At 41.2% G+C, this 25,647-nt stretch overlaps 1 protein-coding gene across 1 annotated transcript in view; it reads right to left on the bottom strand.

Moving 5' to 3' along the window:
• Positions 1-25,647, bottom strand: part of LOC145978987 (uncharacterized) — a 370,418-nt gene that overhangs the window by 290,093 nt on the left and 54,678 nt on the right. The gene's annotated exons all lie outside the window — the stretch shown is intronic.

Genomic DNA, 25,647 nt, shown 5'->3' on the forward strand with positions numbered 1-25,647 from the left:
AACACACATACCTTCAGCCATCTTTTTTGGTACTGAGGATTATATTTTTTTTTACTCGTGGAGCCAGTGGCTACGCTGGTCTACACACTCTCTTCGAGAAGGGGGGACAGGGTACACCGAAATGTAATTTTGCGAATAACGGCCAAGAATTAACTTATGTAAATATTATATGAATAAACCTATATATATCTAAAAGGAAATTGGCGTAAAGTTATCATTTGAAGAAGTACTTGTCTATTGCCTAAACTAGGATCCACAGAACTTCAGGTACTGCAAGTTTTGAACCTAGGGACAAGGATTCAAAAATATATGGTTGTGTATATTGTGTACGTTGCTGAGAATCGCTTGAAAGCACAAATTATACCTTTACAGTGTTTATTTATGAATTGGCACATTTGGCAGACTTTCTGTCAGCACTGAAATTTTAACACACAATATATTACAGTCAATTGTAGTATGTGCTTTCTTAGTGGCTCAGTACGTTGAGTGGTCGACTTTCGATCTCGTCACAGACATTTCCTGCTTCGATTCCCTTCATCAATTCCATCTAATTATCACTTATCCTCATTGTTGCGATTAGCCAAAAGTGGCAGAAAAGCCAAGCCAAATAAGCAAAATACAAATTAATTGTAGTTAATTATTTATTACTCATTCCACAATTCGTTAATTTTAGTACGGTTATTCTGGAACCAGGAAGTGTTCCTGGTTTTGATTTCAATGTGTTTAAACTTTTCCAAAATCAAAGAACACGCTACCTTACATACTTTTCTTTCATGATTTCAGAGGATGTTTGTTAACCACTAAAATGTTCACCTTCTAGCCACTTTTTTATTAATGTATAATTCTACATATACTCCATACCCAGAAATCTTTCGTGCAAAGCCGCACATAACTGTTAGAAAAAGGTAGAAATCGAGTGAGCGAAAAAAAGCAATGCGTGCTTTTATAAACAGCAGTAAGCTTCAGCCACGTTCTCTCCTCCATGTACTCACTACCCCTCTCACGTGTTCATTGGTCAAGCCCTCTCCAGTCACTACTTGTTCCACAGACTCCTAGGATAGAGTATCGTATTGTTTTCTAGGATTGATATTTGGTGTCTGTTCTCCAAATTTCGTCTAATCGTGACGATGAGATGAAGGATGTTCAAATAAAATTCATGAATAATAAGACCTCAAAAAATACGCTTACCTATACTCAGTTCTGGCTATCTTTGGAGCAAGGCCGCGCATAGCATCAGAAAAGGAAAGAAATGGGGTGGGCAGAAATAAGAATTACATTCTGCTAGGAAGGCTAGTAACTGCAAATTGTTCATATGTTTCCCTTTAGTTTCATTTCATGTGATACTTTGAATTAAAAATAAAATTATTCTTGTTTTTCCACTTTCACATATATAAGAACACGACGCCTGGACACTTACCACATTCTCTCTTGTATTCAGAAGCATATTTAAACACTCACTATTCTCTACAATTTCATGAGTATCCGAAGTAGTATAAAATACCCTATTACTGGGACGAGAAAGTATGAACCCCCCTCAGGCAGATTTGCCTACACTTAAAACTTGCTCAACATGCCCATATGAGTTTTTTGCTCAAGTGTAGCACCCTGTTTAATCCAAGATTTTTGTAAAAATGCCCTCGGGAATTTCCCGGGAAAGTATGACCCCCTCAGATTGATTTGCCTACACTTATAAAAGGCACTTCTGTGAGATTGTTGTCCATAAATTTGTTAAAAATATGCCCCTCTTGATATTTTTTTTTGGCTACACTTAAAACTAGGCCAAACGTATTAACACACACCCACACCCACACACACCCACCCACACCCACACATATTTACTTCCGGTCCACTTCCGGTTACTTCCGGTCCACTTCCGGTTATTTCTGTAGTAGATGGAAAATAGCGGAGCTGGATCGCCCGGGCGAGTCGTAGCCTTTTAAGCTGTATATTTTAAGGTACCTTCACGATAAAGAGATTTTGCATTACATATCAGCTAGTATTGTGAGAGAGGCTGAAGAGTGTGGGTATGTTGTTGCAGTGCTCCTCATATTTTTTTAAAAAAAACACAAAAATATAGCAGATTTGTATAAATTGAATTATAGGTTTGTTTGATTTAATATACAGAATTTTTTATTATTCATATCAAACTAGTACTAAGACAATGCATTTTGCAGAGGCTTTCTAGAATTGCTCTGCGACTCTCTCATTTCTTACATCATAAACATATGATTTTTCACCTATGAGAATAACACTACATATTGTGTCATCAGGGAGTGTATCGTGGAATTCACAGATAATTTTAATGTTTGTCCTGTCATTAACCACAACTTGTTTTCTTTTTGAAGTGTTGATAACAAACATGGGTCTCTGTGCTTTGAATTCATCTGGTGTGTAATACATGTCAGTATTGCCAGTAGTGACCCTTTTGTATGCTGTAAATGCTTCATATAATTTAAGGAAAACATCCTTGGACATGTCTAAATTATAATTTACTCTGGGGAACACCTCATTTCTGCCATTTTTAACATATATGTTCTTGATGTTGCAGTTATCAAATCTACTTGAATTTTTTTCCTGATTATTGTGTCTTCCAGTCTGAAACAGTACCACCACAAAATCCGGCATGTCATATTGTATACTGGAGAATGAATTTGTAGCATCAAACTCATAATAAGTACCAGTGGCAGGCTTCTGTACACATTGATATGTATAAAATTGTAAAGGAATCTGTGGATTTTTTATTATATCTGCTTTGTATTTAAGAGCATAACTGGCTTCATATTCAACAACCGGGATTCTTAGATCCATAGTCTGAATAATGCATTTGCCTTCATCAGGTAGGGTATTAGGCAGAGCTTCCCCTGTAGAGTTTAATGTACTGTACCTCATCAAAGCTTTATTATCATTGGCAGCTCTTCTAAATGTGATTCTTAAACCACCCTTCCACATAATATCTTTGTAATCTGAGAAGAATCCTGGCAACAGGCGCATAGGGAACAGCACTGTGTGGATCTTAGATATAATTTTATCACCAGCCTCAAATCCACCTATTTTGTAGTAAGAAGCCTCGGTTTTGGATAATTTTAGTGTGGCCAAATCTGTGGAGGTAATGCCGGGATAATCTACTCTGTTTATAACAACACCATGTTTTCTGATCTCAATTTCAGAGAACAGATGTGGCACAAAATTATCTACCAATCTTATATTTGAATTTGCCGGATAATCTGTTCCATCAAGCTTTACAACATCAAATTTGATGTATAGATCTGCTCTGTGGGGGTGTATAAAGCCATCCCCTACATCAAGATCAACCTCAATCTCTGTGTTGGGTTGATTTAAATTTGCAAATGTCCTCCTGTTTGGGGGGAATGATTGTAGCTCATAACTCTCAATATTTTCCATTTTTTTGTATGTATTTTTATTTAAATATTAATCTCTATGATTGCAGTTGTTGTGGTAAAATCAACTAATTCTTCTTTTTCATTAGTGACCATCAATTCAATGTTATCTATTCTATTATGGCACACAGGAAAATATAATGTTGGGGATGGGGTGTAGATGATGGGCTCCATAAATTCAGAGTTAGGTTTAAATGTTGCAATGATGCCAGTTTGTTTGTGAGTGCCTATGCCATTTGATTTGGTGATCATACCCTCGGCCACATTACAGTGAATATTCAGAGTCTCTATTTCTAAGAATTTAGGTATATTAATAGCAGTGTGTTTGATGGCCGGTTCAAGTTTTGTGTTGTTCTCAAAGCCTAACAGCTCTCCTATAGTACCCAGATCCACTGTTTCTGTAGCAGATACAATCTCTACTCTGTGAGCGACAGAATTTTGAGTTAATACTATACCTCTGGGTAATTGAGCATTTAGAGTGGACAGATTATATTGCCCTGGAGTGATGACAATTTTTTGATCCCCTACTGCAATTTTGTTGTTGTGTGTAATATTAGGGATCAAGTACATGCCATAAAATGCTCTGAGAGCTATTGTTTTGGGATACACTATATCATCATGTAATCTAAGTTTCAATATTGAATTTTGGCTGGTGAGATGGAATACCCCCATGATGTTTTAAATACCACAAGGCTTTTTGAAAATTTTCAATTGATGGTTTATTTATTTGAGACATATATCTAAGAACAGATAAACACAAATGTCCACAATTAACATCTTTGAAATTTTGAACACGGGCATTATTGTAATAAAGATTAGCTGATTTTAGATATTTTATTAAATTTTCAGGTGGAACACCTCCAAATGAATCAAACACAAATGCCTCATTGTTTAAATATTTAAGATAACAAATCCAGTGAGTGCCCTGATTTTTGTACTTATCCAAATTAACAATGCCACACTCTTTGTTGAGTGGTTGTTCTGGTAAAGAATCAGACATGTACACTCCTCTAAAATTTTTGATGCCCAGTGGCTTGATTAAAGCTTCAATATCTTGGTTTGTAAGCTGCTCTTGTTTTTTTTAAACTTATTCATGGCTCTCTTAACACCTTTGCCTTGTTTCTCCATAGCCAGGTTATGGCGCTTCAATTCATCTAATTCTGCTTTATTTTTTTTGGCATCTATTACTGTTTTTGCTATAGCAGCTGATCCCCCAGCCAAGCTCCCAACAGCCACAAGTGCTGCTAAGATGGCCGGGATAGTAAATATGAAACCCCCCACATGTGATTTTTTTCTAGATTGCTGTATTTTTTTTAATTGGGGGGTACTAAGCAACAATTTCATACCATGGCCCTTTGCAAGACAAGAATTTTTTTCTTGCGCTGCTTTTTGGTTAAAAGACTATCAATAGTTTTAAGAGATTTAAGACCTGCATAAGGTATTTGATACATAACACCCTTGGCCTTCATTGTAGGTTTATTATATACATATTCACAGCCCCCACCCCAGTTTTTGTTTGGTGTTCATAGCTATGGTGGTTCCCAATGCTGCTATTTTCTCACTCAAAGAAGCATCTTTGCTTACAAATCTACCAAATGCAGCCTCTTCTAATTTTTTGTCTGCAACATGTCTCTTGTCTAGATCAGAATGTGTGTTGTATGCTATGTCATGGTCTCTACAAGCAGCATCTAGGGGATTAACACCAGGATCACCTCTGTTTAATCTATGGTCCAATTTTGTGCCTGGACCAAAATACTGATAGCCTGGAATGTGTAGTTCAAATGGCAGCTTGTTTATAATGTCATTAACCAACCCCCGACCCTCAGAAATATTCCAAAATTTAGGTTGTGGAGTATTAATAATTTTTATGAGATATCCAATCCCCTTAGTGTCATTCACTATAAAATTAGACAATTGTGTGCTTATCATGTCCATAATTCCAACCTTTTCATTGTAAAAATTGTGGTTGCCAGCATTTTCCTCCCCAGCTATCACCAATAACCTATCTACAAGTTTCCTGACATCATCAACCCAGACAAATTCTTTAGGAAGGGTGTTGTATTGTTTGATTCCACTACCTGTCTTGATTTGTGACCATATGGGCTTGATTAAGTTGTTGTATTTTGCTCCACTGCTAGACTTGACTCTTTTTTGTGTGGGATCATTGTTCTGGTATAGAGCATCTGATTTTATTAATATTTCTTTGTAATGCTCATAATCTTGATCTGTATAGCTGCCAGGCCTTTTCCTAGTCATCATTTCCCACAATCCAGGTGTGCCGGGATATTTAACAAAACCACCTTTTTCTCCAAGATGAGATTCTGAATATACAATTAGATCATCTCCCATAAATATTACTCTGAAATTGCCAATTCTATGTACGATGCTACCATCACGCTCTGTGTCGGCATATAAGCCAAAAACCTCATCTTTGTTGTCTTTAGGTGTGCTTAACTATTTTTGAGCAAGAAGACCCAATTCAATAGGATCCTGGGTAGCTTCAATTCTTCGAGCAGCAACAGGACTAGGTGTATGAATATTGGAAAGTGGGGTGATTGGATAATCTAATATGTTTCTTGCAGCTACAGGTACAAGCTCTGTGATCAAATTTTGATTTTGCTCTGTAACAGTTTTGATATTTTTACCTAATTCACTAATAGCATCAATAATAGGCTGTTCTGTTTGTTTGTGTTGTTCATAAATTCCTCGGTTCTCTGATTTCCATCCCTTAAATCTTTTTACAAGATAATCTCTTAATTTAAGATCATCAATAATTGGCCTTTTCATGGTTATTTATATATGTTTCATTGTCTAGAAAATTGTTGATTTTATTTCTGTATTTGCCACTATTGGGTTTTCTTGTCATATCAATTGTGACAAACCCATAACTGTCCTGGTTCCAGCACCTACTGCAAAACTTGGAAAAATCATTGTAGCTCAAGTCCCCTACATATTCATCATGTATGTGTTTGAGGTTGGTATGATCTTGATGAAACACACATATAAAATTGCTGTTGTCTCGGATCAGCTGCTTCGGTATTTTTGAAAAAGTCTGTGCCAGGTAGAAGCAATCAATGTCTTTGTGTCGGCCCTGTGTAAAGAAATTTCTAACCTTGTTTTGATTATCCAGTATAATGTCATCAAACACAACAACAGAATTATCGAGACATTCATGAAGTGGCTTAACATCTGATTCAAAAGTGGCAATATCCAGTCCATCATATAGCTTCATCAGCTGCTAATATTTTAATTGTTCCAAGCTCTTAGAGAAGACATACAAGTGCCTGTTTTTCCAGTCTAACCAGTTGGGTGCCAATAAAAAATTATCAATCATTAGCGTAGTTTTACCACAAGCTGATGGCCCAACAATAAGACATCTAATATTATCAGGCAGCAACTTGCCATTTCTATTAATCTGCTGTTCAGGTTCTGGCAGCCTCTTTATAACATCCCAGGTGCTCATATTATCACTTTGTCTGCATCGATCCAGCTGTGTTCTGGAAGTCCTAGCCATTTGACAAATAACTTGTTGCCTTTTCTGCGGATGATTTTTTTCTATGAGATATGTGTCAGGCTGTTTAGTTTTGTTGAGTTCTTCTTCATAGAACCGGCCTTTGAGAATTTGTCCTCGGTGGTCTTTTATTATATATGTGTTAAGGGTCCCAGGTTTAACTTGAACCACTGTAAATAATTCAGTGCTCCAGTTTCTTGTAAAGCCTCTTTTGAATAAGTGCTTATATTTGCTGATTCTTACTTGATCACCCACCTTGTATTTGGCTTTTCTTGTTGTTGGCTGGTATCTAGGATAATAAACAGTGCTGATCAATTTTTGCTCATCAGATGAAGTTACTTCAGAGGGTTTCATGTTGATTGTGGAATGGACAGAGTTGTTATATTTATGTAGAAGTTCTGGAAGAATATTAAGTCATTTATAATTACCTTGAAGTGTAAATTGTTTATACATAAGATTTTTTAGGGTTTTGTTGAATCTCTCTACAATTGAGGCTTTGAGATCACTGTAACTCGAGTAATGTTTTCTTGACTGGCTTTTAATAAATTGTTGGAACACAGAATTATAAAATTCTTTGCCATTATCTGTTTGCAATTCAAGAATTACTGTGTGTTTTGGATTCTCAATTATGCCGGTTATTTCTTTTTCTGCTGTAAGCAATCTGCTTGTTACAGATTCAAGGTGCTCATTGATGGTCCTAACAACATCATCATGGCCTGGCTTGATTTTTATGTCCACAACAAGTTTCTTGTATTGTTGCACAATCTTTTGAAGCTGGGTGGCAAAAACAGACAGAGCATTTGCTTGATTGGATTCCATGGCCCCTAGCTGTTGTTTGATATTAGCTACAATTTGTTGCAAATTTTCAATAACTGCCAATATTGAATTTTGAGCAGTAAGATCATGGACCTGTCTTCTGATATCCTCAAACAGGGCATGCAGTTCATTAATATGTTGATTAGTTGGTAGAGTGGCCACTGTCTGAGTAAGTTGTTTGATCTCTGTCTGGATATTCTTGATATCTTCTGATTTCAATATGCGATTCACTGCTCTCTTAATATTTTTAGTTCCTGTGATGTAGGCAGATTTGTTACAGTATTTTGCAAAGATTCAAGTGCCAATTTCACATTATTTAATTCAGAAGCATCAGCTACATTTTGCATAGCATTTTGGAGCAGGGCTATATCTGTCTGAGTGGGTGTTGATTGTTGTAAAATTTCAAGTTTTGTTTGGATATCATCGATCAAGTGATGAAAATGAGATAGCTCAGATTCAGTGTTGAGGTTTTCAAGCTTTGTGATCTGTTGCTGGACACTGACAAGTGTGTCTACAATACCAGGCAGGCGGGATTCTAGAGATTCTTGTACATTTGTCAAATCACTTTGCTCTGCTGCTATTGTACCCTCAAGATGGGTTATGGTACTTTGAATTTTTCCAAAATCTTCATATGTTTCAAGTTGCAGCTTAATATTGGCAACACTCCGAGTTATTGCACTCAAAGCATCAGAAGATGGCAAGTTGTTCATAAAATTTTCAAGTGTCTCAATTTTTTCTTTAACCTCGGCTAAGGCATTGTTCAAGGGGTCCAGATTAGGTATCTGGAGTGATTGAATCTGTTCCTTTAGAGTGGAAATCACTAAATCAAAATCTTCTTGTGTTTTTATGCTTTTGACAATTGTTTGGAGCTGTGTCTGGACATTATTTATCTGCTCTTCCAATTGCTGTTTCAATTGCTCAGAGTTGGTGGCCTGGCTCTTAAATTTGGCTTGAAGAGCTGCTACAGCTTCTTCTAAACTTTGAAAATTATCCAATGTGGCCAAATTAGTATATTTTTGAAGCAATAATTTGAGTTCTGAGTCAATTTTAAGAAGAGGGTCCATGCATTGTGATTGCAAATTTGTAATTTCTAGTTGAAGACTGGCATTCAGTGTGGTTTGTAAAGCTTGCAAATCACTTCTTAATTTCTTGACTCTGACATCAAGCATCAGAATCTCATCACTGTGATCTTCATGTCTTGTATGGCCAAATATATCATTAGGCATTTTTGTTTTACTGGTTATTTATTATTGAATATCTGATTCTTAATTCCATAAAAAAAGGTATAAGCTTGTCATAGGATCCAGGGACCTCAATATATAAGCAGTCACCAGCAGAAACAGTATATACAGTGCCAGAAATCATGTTTGAGTGCTTAATTCTATAAATATTTCTCCCTACTGAAATCTTGACATTACTCTCAGGGGTTGTAATAAATTGCAATTGACCACCTACAGGTAATTGGTAATGATTTAAATTATTGTTAAATATGTACAATGTTTTACCTGTTTCATCATCAACATCTGTAAGTATGCTGTTCAGATGAATAATTAACAAAGCACTTAGTTTAGATATCATATCAGAAGAGGGTTGTGGTGTTGGCAGGTCCATAATAGCCTGTTTTTTGAACCCAAATAAGTTCATAGGCATGTTTATTTATTTCAAATCATGATCTGTAATTGGGCATTGATTACCACTTTTCAAATCACAATGACCCCCATGGTAAAGTATGTATGCCACATGATAAAATGCATCTCTTATCATCATGTGGGTCCAGAGCCACTTTTCTTACAATATTGCTAGTCAACAAGTGATCCACACTCTGAATTCTATTTTCTGATGTTCTGATTGTGCTACATGATTTGAGGCAATTTTTGTAATCTTCAAATTCAAGCTCTTTGTCAACAATTACTCTGCCAATGCCCTTGGCTTTTTTTGCAACAGCGCAACTACATGTTTCAAAACTGTACATCTTGGCCCTTAACCCAGCAAATGCCACAATGACATCACCAAGTGTCTCATCTTTTAACTTGCCAGGCACCTTTTTGTTGTGGGGTTTAATTTTTGAATGTTCAGTGGTATCAAAATATTTAAACAATTCAGGCTGTGCCATATCTTGATAAACATCTTCTGTTTGAATATTAAGAACAAAACTATCTGTGTCCATGTACATCAGTTTTACACGATCCTTATAAAAAGGCTTCAACACATTATAGAACAATTTTAACATGTGTAATTTGGCCAATTCCAATATCACAGCCCCTACATAAATAGGCTTATCAAACTTAATCTTTGTTTTTTTTCATGTTGAAAAGTGCCATATTCTCATCATAAATTCTTCTGTAATTGAAGTTGGGCTTTGCAATCAATTTTTTGCTTCGGCTGGGGTCAGTAATTATTTTAACATCAATATGTTTTCTGACATTTTCTATTGTTTTGCCATACACAGAATTGACCATCAATTTAAACAAGGTCTTATCAAATTGGCTCATTGCAGATGTTCGAAGCTCTGTGTTTGTATCAATATATGGTTTCAACCATCTTGAGTGCCTGAACCTCAAAACTTTTCCAACTTTGGTCACTTGAACACCATGAGTAGTGGTAGTGGGCGGTTTCTGAAACCGAAAATGGGGCTCGGTGGGGCTCGCCTTAATGGATTTCTCTCGTAAGGCATGAGCCCCATTTTCTGGCAGTGTTGCCAGCTCCTTACTCGAAAAAATCACCAAGGTTTTTTTTGGGGTCTAACCTAGCCTAAAGCAAGGAGCTGGCAATCTTGCTTGAGGCTCGCCTTAATGGATTGCTCTTGTAAGGCATGAGCCTTATTTTCTGGCAGTGTTGCCAATATTTTACTCGAAAAAATCACCAAGGTTTTTTTTTTGGGTCTAACCTAGCCTAAAGCAAGGAGCTGGCAACCTTGCTTGAGACTTGCGTTACAGTGCATAAAGCAAGGAGCTGGCAACCTTGCTTGAGGCTTGCCTTACAGTGCATAAAGCAAAGTTGCCAACCTACTGGTACTTTTGCCATAGCCTTTTACAAAAAAGAGAGAGGAGAGAGAGAGAGGAGAGAGAGAGAGGAGAGAGAGAGAGAGGAGAGAGAGAGAGAGAGGGAAGAGTTAAACAACCGACAGCTGCCAACACCCACCCTAACCTAACCTAACCTAGCCTAACCTAACCTAACCAGGTCTAACCTAGCCTAAAGCAAGAAGCTGGCAACCTTGCTTGAGACTTGCGTTACAGTGCATAAAGCAAAGTTGCCAACCTACTGGTAGTTTTGCCATAGCCTTTTACAAAAAAAAAAGAGAGAGGAGAGAGAGAGAGAAGAGTTAAACAACCGACAGCCTACCTACACTCACCTACAGCTTTTTTTTTGGGTCTAACCTAGCCTAAAGCAAGGAGCTGGCAACTTTGCTTGAGGCTTGCCTTACAGTGCATAAAGCAATTTTTGCCAACCTACATATACTAAACAAGGAGAACCAACAACAAATATGTACTGCCGTAAAAGAGAGAAAGATGGGTGGATGGCAATATAGTATGTGCGTGCGTGTGTGCGTATAATATGTAGCATTATTAACTAGAGTGTGTTGGCAATTTACTTACAACTAAAAAAAATAGAGATACCAACTTTGCTGTAAGATGAAAAGAGAAAAAGAGATTTATGGCTGGCAACAGTAATGAGCGAATGCGCCATATCGTAATTTTCCAACTCCCGGGGGCCAACGTTTGTATATCGTGACCTTTGTAAACCTCTCTCGGGGGAACGATGTGTCACACACACACACACACACACACACTCACACGCTATTGTAAGAGAGATGGATGACTGGGAGGGGGCAGCATTTCTGGCTATTCACAGTGGCGGATGTACTTCCTGTTTTTTTTAAAAGCTAACAATAATGATGGAATTTCATGCTGACAGAGCAGATTTCTACTAGTCCACGTTGTTAACCTACATATTACTCCTCGACTAATAAAACTAGAAGCTTGAGGGCATTAACATTAGACCGTCACTCACATTACCCATCACTGATGCCGCCAGAACCAAGTTTCCTGCTTCTATTCATAAACCAAAAAAAAAAAAAGACGGGGAGAAAAGAAACATGTACACACTTCCGTCGCCATTTTATAACAACTAGGGGAAGTGGGGCGGGATGCAGGCATGTAACGGGAGATCACACAAGCGAGCTTCCTCTATTCTGACTAATAAAGCATCATTCTACTCTGTGAGCTGCAAGAAGAATATTGTGAGCTGCAAGAAGAAAATTGTGATTGTGAGCTGCAAGAAGAAAATTGTGATTGTGATTGAAATTAACTAACGTGAGTAAATTTGTTTGTTAGCTTGCATGAGTTGGCTTTGTGTTATATAAATAGGTAGTGTTGCACGCAAAAAGAAGAGAGAGAAAGTATACAAGTTTTAAGTGTGTTGCATGTATCTCTCTTTTTTTTCTGCTTTTTTTATATATATATTTATTACATATTACTATATACACCCTGCATATGCAAAATAGCAATATGCAGGGTGTAAGAGGACGACTTTCTGGTAAGACGCCCAACAGTTAACCTCACTTCTGCGTAGTACACCCTGGACTGTAGAGTAACGAGGCTCTGGCGTCTGGCAGACCAGTATAATTTTGCGTGTGTTAGCCTGTTGTTTTTTTTTTGTGCGTTTGATATTTAGTGGAGGTACATAGTGTTTCGAATTTTATTATTATTTAGTTTTATACACAGAAAAGATATTAAACATAAAATTAAATAAAATATATCTAATTATGTTTTTTTATCACAACAAGCATTCACAAAAAAATAACAATAATGTGGTTTAAAGTTTTCTAACGTAATTGCTACGTAAACAAAATGGCCGACTTGCAATGAGTGTGTCAAAGGCCGCGTCCGAATCGACAGCAGATGTCACCTAGAGCACCGTTCCATCCGGGGACTCAGCCAACCTCCGTTGTCCGAATTCGCGTCAGACGTGGAGTCGGAGGGTGGGGGGAGCAGAGAGGAGCAACAAATGCACGCTTGAACTCCCTGTGACGCTGCGCTTGGCAGCCATATTCTTATTTTCACTTTGTACAGACAACATTTACTGATTAGAGGATGTAAAACTCAGTTATACTTTAACATTTTATCGATAATATTGAATGCGGAAAAATTGTAAATGATGAAATAGCGTGTTACATTTTTAATATGAGTAGTAAATAGGTGGAAATCATTGTCATGTTTGTTTGGCGTCTGCCTTCTGCTTCCGTGCGATGCGCCTGCGCTCCAGAGCGCGGTGGGTGAAGTTCGAGCTGACACCTGGCGGGAAAAGTGACAACCGTACTACAAGGGGACATGCAGATTCGGACGACTTGGACGTGACTTCGACGGCACGCGAGAGCAACGGGGGAGAACTGGACGGAGCGCTTGCCAATCCGGACACGGCCAAAGTTTTTTTAAGCCTAATTGCTACGTAAACAAAATGGCCGACTTGCAATGACCGTGTCAAATATGAATAGATTGAGAGATGGAAAGAGAAGTTAAATATGCTTAAATAAAGTGCTCCTCCGTGCATAGCACCATACCATAAAAGCATATAGGAAAACTGCCATGTTTATGCATGAAACTTAAATATACATATAAAATTAAAATATTTGGTGCTGACCACATCACACATTGCTGACTTTGCATTGTACTTTCCTATATTCACATATGCACAGTAAGGCTAATCGGGACTAGGCCTACAGTTTTTTAAAATAGGACCCGAACCACTATGTACTTTTATCGGGTTCGAACCTAGGACCTCTTGATTACAAGGCAACAACACAACTACCGCACTTTCGAGCCCTAGTGAATATGTAGGAAAAAACAACGGTATATACATAATCCAAAGTTGCGTGATTCTAGGCCCCATAGGAACCAAGAAAATCAATGTCTTGGAAAAACATCTTAAGATATTTGTCTTAATCTTTAAGAAAGTCGACTTCCGGTCTGTCAAGATGTTACTTCCGGTCTGTCAAGAAAATTTTCTTAAGATATTTGTCTTAAGATGTTTTCCAAGACATTGATTTTCTTGGTTCCTAATTGACCTAGGATGATGATTTTAGGTTTGTTGGATAGGATTTGACAAAAACTATACGACTAGCAAATAAAATCGATTCCACCCCCTCAAGTTTCGAAAATATAGACAATTTTTTTATTTTTTGAGAAACTTGATTTGCTGGCTTAGTTTTTACCCTATTTCGAAAATTTTAATGACATTTGATAAAAAATTAAATGTACTCTACAACCTATTGGAAACATAATGATTAGTGCTTACTGTTTTCGAGTTATTTTAAATTTAAATTTCAAGATGTGATTTCTAAGTTGTTTTGTAACTCGTAAACTGGGGGTCGTAGAAAACCCATTCTTGTTTTATCTGCTATTGCCCGACAAATACTATAAACACAAATAATGTTTATTGTTTGATTTAAAAAAATCGAAAATAACTTTGTTTTCTGAAAATAACTTTGTTTTCTGAAAATAAAAAAATGTGTGTATGGAAAAAAAATACGATTGTGTAATTTTTTATGATGTATGTTTGCATACACACATGTATACCTGAAAGTTTTAGAATTTCAAAATAGCTATATATATATATATATTTGCTATTATATCAGCCGAAACAATAGAATATATATAAACAAGTACATTTTCATAGTTTCATACCTCTATTAGATTGGTAGAAAAATATACTAATGGGCAATAAAATCTGAAGAAGATTCGTGTCTAGCAAAAATAAGCTAAATAGAATTACACATGCATACAATATTTATTGTGCTTTTTCCTATCTACAATCATATTTTTCTTATATATTTTTTTAAATTTTTTTACAGGGTTTATTTTGTAAACACTCTACCACCAACAGATCACATATAAATAAACATACCCCCCAAAAAAATGCGCTCCATGAAAAGTTGTCCTGTGTGCAAGGAAACCAAATCAAGCAAACATTTTGCAAGACATTGTCGCACCTGCGTGCCAGGCAAGCATTTGGCTGCCACTGAACTATGTTCCGGATGCAATAAACAGTTCACAATTGCGTATGTCAAGAAGCATAAGCTTAATTGTCTAAGCAAAAATACATCTGGGGCCCAGCCTTCGACCTCCACCAAGAGGAAGGCAGAAGCAGCCTCCATCAATGCACCACCCACGAAACGCATCAAGCCTGTGGCGAAAGCGAGCCAGACTGCTTTCGAGCGGTTGTTAGAGGACTTTGTCCTCACTTCGGAGGGCTCATGCGACGTGCGTAGCTTTTTGGAGAACGTGCAAGCCAAAATCATTTCCATCCTCGGCGATGCACTGGCTACGTACTCCACCAAATTCTACGCATCGCTACGTTGCCAGTACAAGAGAAGCCCGTCTGATGAAATTTACAGCTTCTGCCACAACACCAAGGCGAAGACGCTGCATCTGGCGGATGTCGACAACCTCGAGGTCCTCTACAACCAGTTTGCAGAGGAGCTGGTGGCAAAACAAGAAGAACATCAAGCTAAAGGCTCGGGGGGTTCGCTGTGTGGCGAGCCTCACGAACTGTGCGTCAAACTTTGTAAGTTCGTGCCTCTCTCCGCCTCCAGCTACGTCCCCTTACCACCTACTATTGCGGCAAAGAAGGCCGTCCTGAACATTCAGAACAGTGACGCCAAGTGCTTCGTATGGTGTGTTCTGGCAGCGTTGCACCCTGTCGACCGGAAAAACCAACCACGCCGAGTTAACCACTACCTACCCTACGAGTCAGAGCTGGAAGATGCGATGGTTGGGATCGACTACCCGGTGGCGCTTTCGGACATTCGAAAGTTTGAGGTTCGTGCGCGGTTGGCTATCAACGTTTACGGTCTCACTGACAAAAATGCGGTGTACCCCATCCGGGTGAGCGACGTAGAGGACGATGGTGCGCAGGAAATTCACCTTCTGCTCATCAAGGACGAGACCCATCACCACTACACCCTCATCCGTTCCATCTCTCGGTTGGTGTCGAGTCAAAAAAGCAAGCATCGTGATAGCATAGAAGTTTGTCGAAGGTGCTTGTCAACTTTTGATAATCGAGAACAGCAGGACTACCAGCGCATCAGAGGTCCCAACATCGCTGCAGAGAAGCTTGCCAGCCACAAGATCTACTGCAATGCCAACGAGCCGGGTGTGGCAGTCTTGCCCAAACCTGGCACTGTGGAGCGTTTCCACATGCACGGTGCCATGGTAGAGCATCCCGCTATCATCATCGCGGATTTCGAAGCCTTCCTCAAACCCCTGTCCACTTGCGATCCCGACCCTGAAGTTTCTTCCACCACCCCTTACCAACTCCACGAGGCTTCGAGTTATGCATACGTTGTGGTGCGACGAGACCAGCACATCGCCCCCGAGCCCTACGTGTACCGTGGTCCCGACGCAGCCAAACACTTCCTCGAGAGGATGGTTGTCGAGGCCAATGAGATAGGGAAGGTACTGTTGGCCCCCAAGTCTATGCTCCCACTGTCCCCCGATGATCAACGTAGACACGACGAGGCCATTGCTTGCCCTGTCTGCGTCAAGGAGTACACCGCCAACAACCGTAAAGTCCAACACCACGATCACTTTAACGGTAGGTATGTTGGTCCTTGGTGCAACGGATGCAACCTCATGGCCCGGGACCCGCACTTTATCCCTGTGTTTTTTCACAACGGCTCGGGATACGACTTCCACCACCTCGTCAAGCATCTTGGGTACGACAACGAGGGAATCAACGTTCTCGCCCAGAACGAGGAGCGTTACATCAGTGTGAGCAAACGAGTGTCGATCTCAGGATCACACTCTACCGTCGAGCTTCGCTTCCTCGACTCCCTGAGGTTCCTCCCAGCAAGCCTCGATGCTCTCGCAGGGAAGCTTAGCGACGAGCAAATGCTCATCACCTCCGGAAACTTTCCGAACTTGGACGCAGGTCTCTTCAGGCGTAAGGGGGTCTATCCCTACGAATACGTCACAGACCCTACCAAGTTCGCGGAGACGACGCTACCTCCTCGAGCAAACTTCTACAGTCAGCTGCGAGGCTCGAACATCACCGACGAAGAATATCACCATGCCCAGTCCATGTGGCGCGAGCTGGGCTGTCGAACTCTCGGGGACTACCACGACGCCTACCTCAGACTTGATGTGACGCTCCTCGCCGACGTGTTCCAGACGTTCCGTGCAACTGCGAAGACCATCTACAAGCTGGACCCTGCATACTTCTACAGTCTTCCTGGACTGGCATGGTCGGCCATGTTTCTGGTGACGAAGATCGAGCTGGAGCTTCTTTCGGACGTGGACATGATGCTGTTTGTAGAACGTGCCGTGCGGGGTGGAATGGTCCAGGTGTCGCAGCGACACTCGCACGCCAACAATCACCACATGTCCACCGGTTACGACCCCTCACAACCGTCCAGCTACATCATGTACACGGACGTCAATAACCTCTACGGACACTCCATGATGCAGCCACTCCCCTTTAGAGGCTTCGAGTGGGCTGACCCTTCCAACTTCGACATCGAAAGCTTCGACGATTCGGAACATGGGTTCTTCGCCGAGGTGGACCTTGAGTTCTCCGAGAAGCTGCAGGATTTGTTCTGCGATCTTCCCCCTGCACCCGAGTTCAAGTGTCCACCCGATTCCAACCAGAAGAAGCTCGTCATGGACTTCGAGTCCAAAGAGCGTTATGTCCTGCACTACCAAAACCTCCGGTGGTTGATGAAGCAAGGGGTTACCGTCCGCACAGTACATCGAGTTTTGATGTTCGAGCATTCTCCATGGTTGAAGCCATACATCGAGTTCAACACCGAACATCGCACAGTCGCCACATCTGATTTCGATCGCGATTTCTTCAAGTTAATGAATAATGCGGTGTTTGGCAAAACTATGGAGAATGTACGGAATCGCATGGACATAAAATTGGTAACGAGGAAAGCACAATGTCGCAGGCTCGTAGCAAACCCGTTATTCAAATCGAGGACCATTTATAATGAGCAGCTTGCTCTGGTGCATATGAGGAAGAGTGAGGTGAGGCTCGACAAGCCAATTTATGTTGGTGCCTCAGTATTAGACCTGAGCAAGCTGCACATGTTCGAGACGTACTACGACATATTAAGTCCACATTATAGCCACAACATCTCGCTTCTCTACACGGACACGGACAGCTTGGTGTACCACGTCCACTCAGCCGATGCATACAGGGATATAGTCACGGTACCAGCTTTGGTTAACCTCTTCGACACCTCGGGCTATCCCCAGCCGAACCAGTACGGCATCCTGCCCCGAAACAAAAAAGTGCCTGGCAAACTCAAAGACGAGAAGGATGGTGATGTAATTCTCGAGTTTGCAGGTCTTCGCGCCAAGGCCTATGCCATCAAAGCCGAGGGCAGCGTTACCAAGAAGGCCAAGGGTGTCGGCAGACAGGTGGTTCGGGGGCATCTCACATTCGAGGACTTTGTCGATTGCCTCAAGACCAGGTCGTCGGTTCTAAGAGCAGAACAGCGCATCCAGAGCGTCGACCATGTGTTGACCACAAACAAAGTTAGAAAAATTGCGCTGGATCCCAACGACGATAAGAGGTGCGTCCTCGAGTGTGGTATTCACACATTGCCGTGGGGGCACTATCGCTTAGCAGAAAGCAAAACCTGCAACATATGCCCATCTTCAACAGAAGATTCATAAAAACAAAACAAAACAAAAAAAAACACTTTGACTGTCATTACGAAAAAAACTTTGACCGTATTCTTAAATAACCAGCATGCCTATGAATTTGTTCGGTTTCAAAAAACAGATCATTATGGAAACCATACCAGATCATGAAGTCTTACCTTCCGTGTTACCTAAACTCAACGGTCTGTTGATCATTCACCTCAACAGCATTTGGACGAAACTGAATGACGATGTGGGCAAGATGTTTTATGTTTTTAATAACAATTTACATTTCTACGAAATTCCGATCGACGGGAAACTTCAAATCACCGTGAATCCGGAAAACGCAGGCGAAATCAAAATTTCTACCGGCAAGAACATTTTTCGAATCAAGCACGACAAGATGCTTTCTAACATTACGTACGATGTGTCTGCAGGAGATTATCTTTACATGGAACTCCTCGGAGATTACGACAAACTCATTCCTCTCTTCGTAGAATTACGAATTGTCTATCCTATTATAAATAACCGTTAACCAAAAATGCCTAACGACATTTTCGGCAACACCAAGCGTGTGGACCATGCAGAAGAGATTCTCATGTTGGACATTCGAGTTAAGAAGTTGAGGACCGATTTGATCGCTTTGCAGGAAACCTTAAACAAAAGTTTAGAGTCGGAAATCGCTACGCTCCAAACGCAATGTCTCGACCCCATTCTGAAAATCGATTCCGAACTGAAAACGCTGATAAAAAATTATGTCGACGTACCTTCTTACGACAACGTTCAAAATATACAGTTGAGCGTGGATTCGCTTCAAAATGATTTGGCCAAATTACAGCAATTTCAATCGAAAAATGAAGATTTGGAAAAATTGAAACTCGAAATCGAAGAACGAACTTCCGCAATAGAAAAGAATTTCTCCGAACTTCAAACCGTCGTGAACGATATAGACGCAGAACGCTTGCATGTCGTTGTTTCCAAATTACAAGAAGAATTCACCGGCACGTTGGAAGAAATTAAATCCAAGTTGCAGACTTTGGAAGATACAATGACGAACCTACCATCGTCGGACGAACTGCAGGTCATCGGTAAAAGCGTCGCGAACATAAAAATTCAATTGGAGGCGTATCGAGATTTCGAACACATTCAAACCACCATCGCTACGCTTCAGGCGTCCTTGGAATTGATCCACTAAGAAATTAAAAATATTCACGCCGAAGCGAGAGCGTTGACGAGCATTCAAGACACGTTGAGCACGGTTCAGCAGAAGATCGAATATTTAGAAAATTTAAACGTCGAAACGAATCTTGCTCATTTTCATCACGTACTCGACAACATACAGGGTGACTTGGAATCGTTACGGACGAGCGTGCCTTCGAGCGAAGATTTGGAAAAATTGAAAACGGCGGTGACGGCACTATCCGATTCGAACGACATCAAAAGTTCATTGAGCGATCTCGAGAGTAGGGTGGCCAATCTCCCCACCTCCAAAGAATTGCACGCTTTGAAAAGAAACATATCTCGAATGCTGAAACGACTAGAAACGGAAACGGCGAACGTGGAACAGATTCGAGACGAAATTAGTTCGCTGGTGTCGACGCTGCCCACTTCGCAGAGCGTCGCCGACCTTCACACGCAGTTTACAGAGATGCGAAGGATCGTGAACGATCTTACCGAGAAGAGCTCGAAATTGAATCAAGTCGAGAACCTTCAGAACATCGTCGTCAACATCAGAGATCAAGTCGGAGTGCTGGAATCCACGCAGGAATCGAGGCTGGCCTCTTTCGGTGCCAAGTTGCAAGAACTCAACGAAAACTACAAGCAGTTGAACGTGGAAGTGAAAATCAAACCGTCGTTTTCTATCGTAACGGATACCATAGTCGAGCATTTGCTGCCCATCGAAAATAAACTCGGACAAGTTCACAGTAATCTGCTCGGCGTCGACACTAAATTCGCTAAACTGCATTTTCTGCAAGCCATCGAAATCAACAGCGTACCCAATCAACAGAGAATCTCCACGTTCGTCGAAGGTAACAAACTGTACATGTTGCATCCTTATCATCCGTACTACAAGTTTCTCCTCGATGGCACGATTCAGATAAACGAATTTTCGTACTGGTCTCACGGTAGAAAAGCTAGCGTTCCTACCATGACTTTGATATCGAATCGTGGTGTCCAGAAAGCAGGAAACATTCCTCTGGCACGTTGGAACGAAACGCGCAACATATATGAAATACACCAAGACGAAGATCTCACCGTTTGCGACGTGAGTGCCGGCGATAAGCTGATCATTCAAAACACGAGCGAAGTGCCACCCTCTTTGAATCCCATCACGCTTGTGCTTCTCTTGAAACGTAATCTCTAAAAAAAAATGTCTAGGCAAGCCATCGTCGAAGAATTGCATAAACCTGCACGCCGTAACTACGAACGTTTGGCTGTGGTAACCAAGGGCATCGACGACCTCTGGCAAAGTGACCTCGTGGAGATGAGCAGCGGCAATTTGAAAAACGTGCATAAATTGAACAAGGGCAACAAGTACTTTCTCACCGTCATAGACACGTTTTCGAAATTCGCATGGGCTCTACCTTTGAAGGCGAAAACGGGAACGTGCGTCACGGAAGCATTCAAATTAATTTTTCGCGAAAGCGGTGGCAGACGACCACGGTTTCTGCAAACGGACAACGGTAAAGAATTTTACAACGCCGTATTCCAAAAATTTATTCAAAAACATGGCATTCGACATTATTCGAGCTTCAGTCACATCAAAGCCAGCATCGTGGAAAGATTTAATCGAACCTTGAAAACACACATGTGGAAACGATTCACGCTTCGGGGAAATTACAAATGGGTCGACATCCTGCCGGAACTCGTCGACACCTATAATGATACGGTACACAGAACGATAGGCATGAAGCCAGCTGACGTTACGAAATCTGACGAGCAGCGTTTAATTTCTACAGTTTACTGTCCAAAGTACACACCCACGACAAAAAAAGCTAAATACAAAATTGGAGACCAGGTGAGGATCAGCAAATTCAAACGCACCTTCGAGAAGGGATTCACAAAAAATTGGAGCACGGAACTTTTTACGGTGGTTCGAGTTCTACCCGGAAACCGACACACGTATATAATAAAAGATAGTAGCGGCGAGATTTTGAAAGGAAGATTTTACGAAGAGGAACTCTCTAAAACGAAACACCCCGACACGTACCTCATCGAGAAAGTATTGCGTAGGAAAGGTGACAAACTGTTTGTCAAATGGCTGGGACTTCCGGAAAAGAGTTGGATCGACGCGGACGAAGTGATCTTGTAAGTACGTGGAACGTGGTGAAGCGTCTACCGGATCCGGAAAGTCAAACGAGAAAAAAAAAGAACGGCGAGTTGCTTCCCGACAGCATCCGCTGTCTGATCGTAGGTCCTTCGGGGTGTGGGAAAACGACACTGCTCGTGGACAATTTTCTCCTCGCACCGAATTGGTTAGATTGGAAGAACAGGCACCTGTACGTGTTCTCGAAAAGTTTGGAGCAATCCAAATACCAGGAACTGATGAAACTGTACGATGGTCTGGACATTGCAACGTTCGCTTCGGAAATAAAACCACTCGACGATTGTCGTGAAAATTCAGTCGTCGCGTTCGACGACGCCAACCTGGAAAATCAAAATGAAATTCGCAACTTTTTCACGCAAGGTCGTCACAAAGGAATGGATTGCTTCTACCTAGCTCAAACGTTTTCCAAAATTCCAAAACAGTTAGTACGCGACAACGCTAATTTCATATGTTTGTTTCGTCAAGATCACACCAACCTCAAGCACGCGTACGATGACTACGTAGGCGGAGACATGAACTACAATCAATTTTCGGAGCGCTGCTGCTCTACTTGCTGGAACGGTGACGATTTCGGATTCGCGACGATCGACATGACGAGGAAACCCAACGACGGAAAATACAGAAACAAAATCAACGACTTTCTAAACGTTGCAACGTTGTGAGAAACGACGTGTATAAATAACGTCATGACGAAACGAAAAATCGAAGACGAAAATCTCAAGCTTCGCGATTACCTCGCGAAACGCTTCAAAGGTTGGAAATCCGAGAATCGCGGATTCTACGAAGAGAAGAAACGTCAGGATCAACCCGTGATCGATGCCATCAGCGGTCTAGGTAAAGAAATTAAAAGTGTCACGGAACAAAATAAAAATTTGATCAATGAACTTGTACCGCTCGCAGCTAAAAGTTACGCCGTACCCACGCCCATTTCGAGCATTCCTTCGACGCCGTTCGAACTGAAGGATGCACCTGCACGACGTCGAGCCATAGGCAGCACGTCGTCTTCGGATAAAATCGAGTTGGGACCTTTGGCACGAGACTACCTGAGCACGGGGAAATTCGACAAGGATGAAGTGTTCGGATTGTATCCCAGCATGGAAACCAGCGAAGGCGGCGGTGTGGTGTGGAAGATTGGGAAATCGAAGGTGACCTTCGAAGGCAACGACATTAAAGTCAATTTAGGCGACAAGGATAGTTGGAACAGGTATCCGGGTACGGTGGGACTGTGGGAACTCGTCGCCAAAAAGCAGCCGAAAGATTACACCGACGAAGATTACCAAAGTTACAAGGAAATTCTGATCATGACGGATGCCTTGTACCAGAACAACGACGCCTCGCAGAATAGGGTGAAATCGAGCAGCGGCGAGAAGTACAGGAATCTCATCAAACCGATTTGGAACCAGGTCAAAACGGGCAGCGGCGTCAAACGCTACAACACGTTACCCAAAGAATTCGTTTGGGTGGACGACGTTAGGAAACTCGTGGACCGATTGTTGGTGATAGCCGGCGAAGAGAATGCAGGTAACCGTAATTTCTACAACGAGAAGGTTGGCATCGTGGACATGATCAGCACGAAACTTTCCAACTTCATCGTGAACGACGACAAGGGCATAGGTTACCTGATCAAAATCATCAACACGCTACCTCCGAAATTTTGGAACGTGGCCGAAGGAAAGGGACTCGTGAACGACATCATCAACAAGTTACCTTTCGAGATGCATCTACCTGGCTACCAGTACTGCGGACCGGGTACCAAACTCGAGAAAAGATTGGAGAGAGGAGACAAGGGTGTGAATTCGTTGGACGCGGCATGCAAAGATCACGACATCGCTTACAACACCACGCAGACGGATCTGGACGCACGTCACGAAGCAGACAAAAAATTGGAACACGCAGCTTTCGAAAGGTTCGTGAGCAGAGACGCATCGCTGGGTGAACGGGTCGCCGCACTGGGTACCACCATCGCCATGAACACGAAACAAAAATTTGGGGTGGGGTATATAAATAACATACAGTAAAAAAAAACAACATGGCTTGCATAACTGATTTGCCGCACGAACTACTATCTAAAATATTCAAAAAGGTAGTTAACGGAGATCTTAATAAACTTGTGATCATAGCAAGAACGACGCCGGCATTTCACATGGGATGCGAAATAGTTCTCAAGGACCGTCTTCGGGAGATCAGTGGCCTGAGGTGCGGTGATCTCAACATTCTGCTTACGGCTGCAGAGGAAAAATTAAACGAGAGGTTGGACGAACTGGACGAGGCAATGCAGGGAAGAAGACGGTATACTGATGATTGGTACAAGTCTATGCAGGAGAGGGAAGATATCATTACGCACATCATCGCGTTCTCCGAAGCACGAACTTTCTTCCTCTGTTAAAAAAATAATAATATATATACGTGTCAAAAAAAAACTTGATATATAAATAAATAATCTTCGGTATATATAAATAACACGCATCGTGAAAAAACAATTAAATTTCTCTCTAACACTTTGAAATTTTTTTTGATATGACGACTGAAAAAATAAGTGATCTCCAAGCATTAAAACAAATGCTAAATTTGTCAGTCGAGTATGTAAAAATTCAGGAATTGGAAGTCGACAAACCTTACACGATAACTTCCGGTTCAATCGTTTCTACCCAGTATGGTCCCAAGGTACGCCTGTTGCTCAACGCACAATACAGTCTATTTTTACCAGATCGATACGCTAACATGTTATCTGACGAGAAGCTATCTATTTTAATCGAGAACAAAACTCGAATTGTGTACAAGGGGACAAAGGAACTTCTTGGCAAGAAAACGAAGCACGTAATAGAATTTGTGTAACGACTGCGAGGCCTTGAAAATATATAAATAACATACCGTAAAAAACTACACAAGAAAAAATCTCAGAATATATATATAAATAACATACCGTGAATATAACACATAGAGCATCAACATGAAGCCCAAGGGTGTCGTGTACCAGATACCATACTCCAATCTTAAAAATCTAGGTGCCCTCGATGGGTTACTCACCAAGAAACAACGCGAGAAGAAACGTTCTTGCTTGTCGAAAGGACATGGAATGAAATTACTGCTCAGCACACCTCAATTGAAAAGATTGCAGCGTTCGCGGAAACAGCAAAAGATCGGAGGTTTCATATTCAGCATCCCGGCCATCCTGGCAGCATTGGGGGCCGTTGGAAGTTTGGCCGGCGGAAGTGCCGCCATCGCGAAAACCGTCATCGACTCGAAGAAGAACAAGGCCGAGTTGGAAGAACAGAAACGTCACAACCTGGCCATGGAGAAGAAAGGAGGAAAGGGCGTGATGAAAAAGTTTAAAAAAAAGAAACAGAAGCACTCACCAACCGAGACATTGAATCTCTGATCGGACCGTTACAAATCAAACACTTCAGAGGAGTTTTCATGTCCGACTCATTACCTTCAAGCGTTAAAAGAAGAGAATGCGGAGTATTCAACTTGGACGGTCAAGAAAATCCAGGCACGCATTGGATATGTTACCACAAAAACAATAATAAAGCATTCGTTTTCGATTCTTTCGGAGGTGTTCCACCTACAAATTTAGTTCATTATCTGAAAACGAACAAAACCTCCATATACTACAACGACGAACGCATTCAAGATTTCGGAGACGTGAACTGCGGTCATCTCTGCCTCTCCGTGCTCGCGTTTCTCTCTAAAATAAATAACCCTACGGTCGAAGATTTCCAGAAAGCATTGTGGAACCTCAAACAGCATCACTAGGATGGGCGTGTTCCATCTCACGAGCGAATCTTCAATCTTGAAACTCACGCTGCACGACGACATCGTCTATCCTAAATCCGTGGCTCTGCGTGCATTCTACAGCATGTACCTCATACCCAATGTTACGCAGCACAACAACAAAATTAGCGTCGGAAGCGAACACATCGTCGTCACGCCAGGACAATACAATCTTTC

Source organism: Lepisma saccharinum, chromosome 25 (genome assembly GCF_977018435.1).
Source record: "Lepisma saccharinum chromosome 25, izLepSacc3.1, whole genome shotgun sequence".
NCBI classification, from domain to species: Eukaryota; Metazoa; Arthropoda; class Insecta; order Zygentoma; family Lepismatidae; genus Lepisma; species Lepisma saccharinum.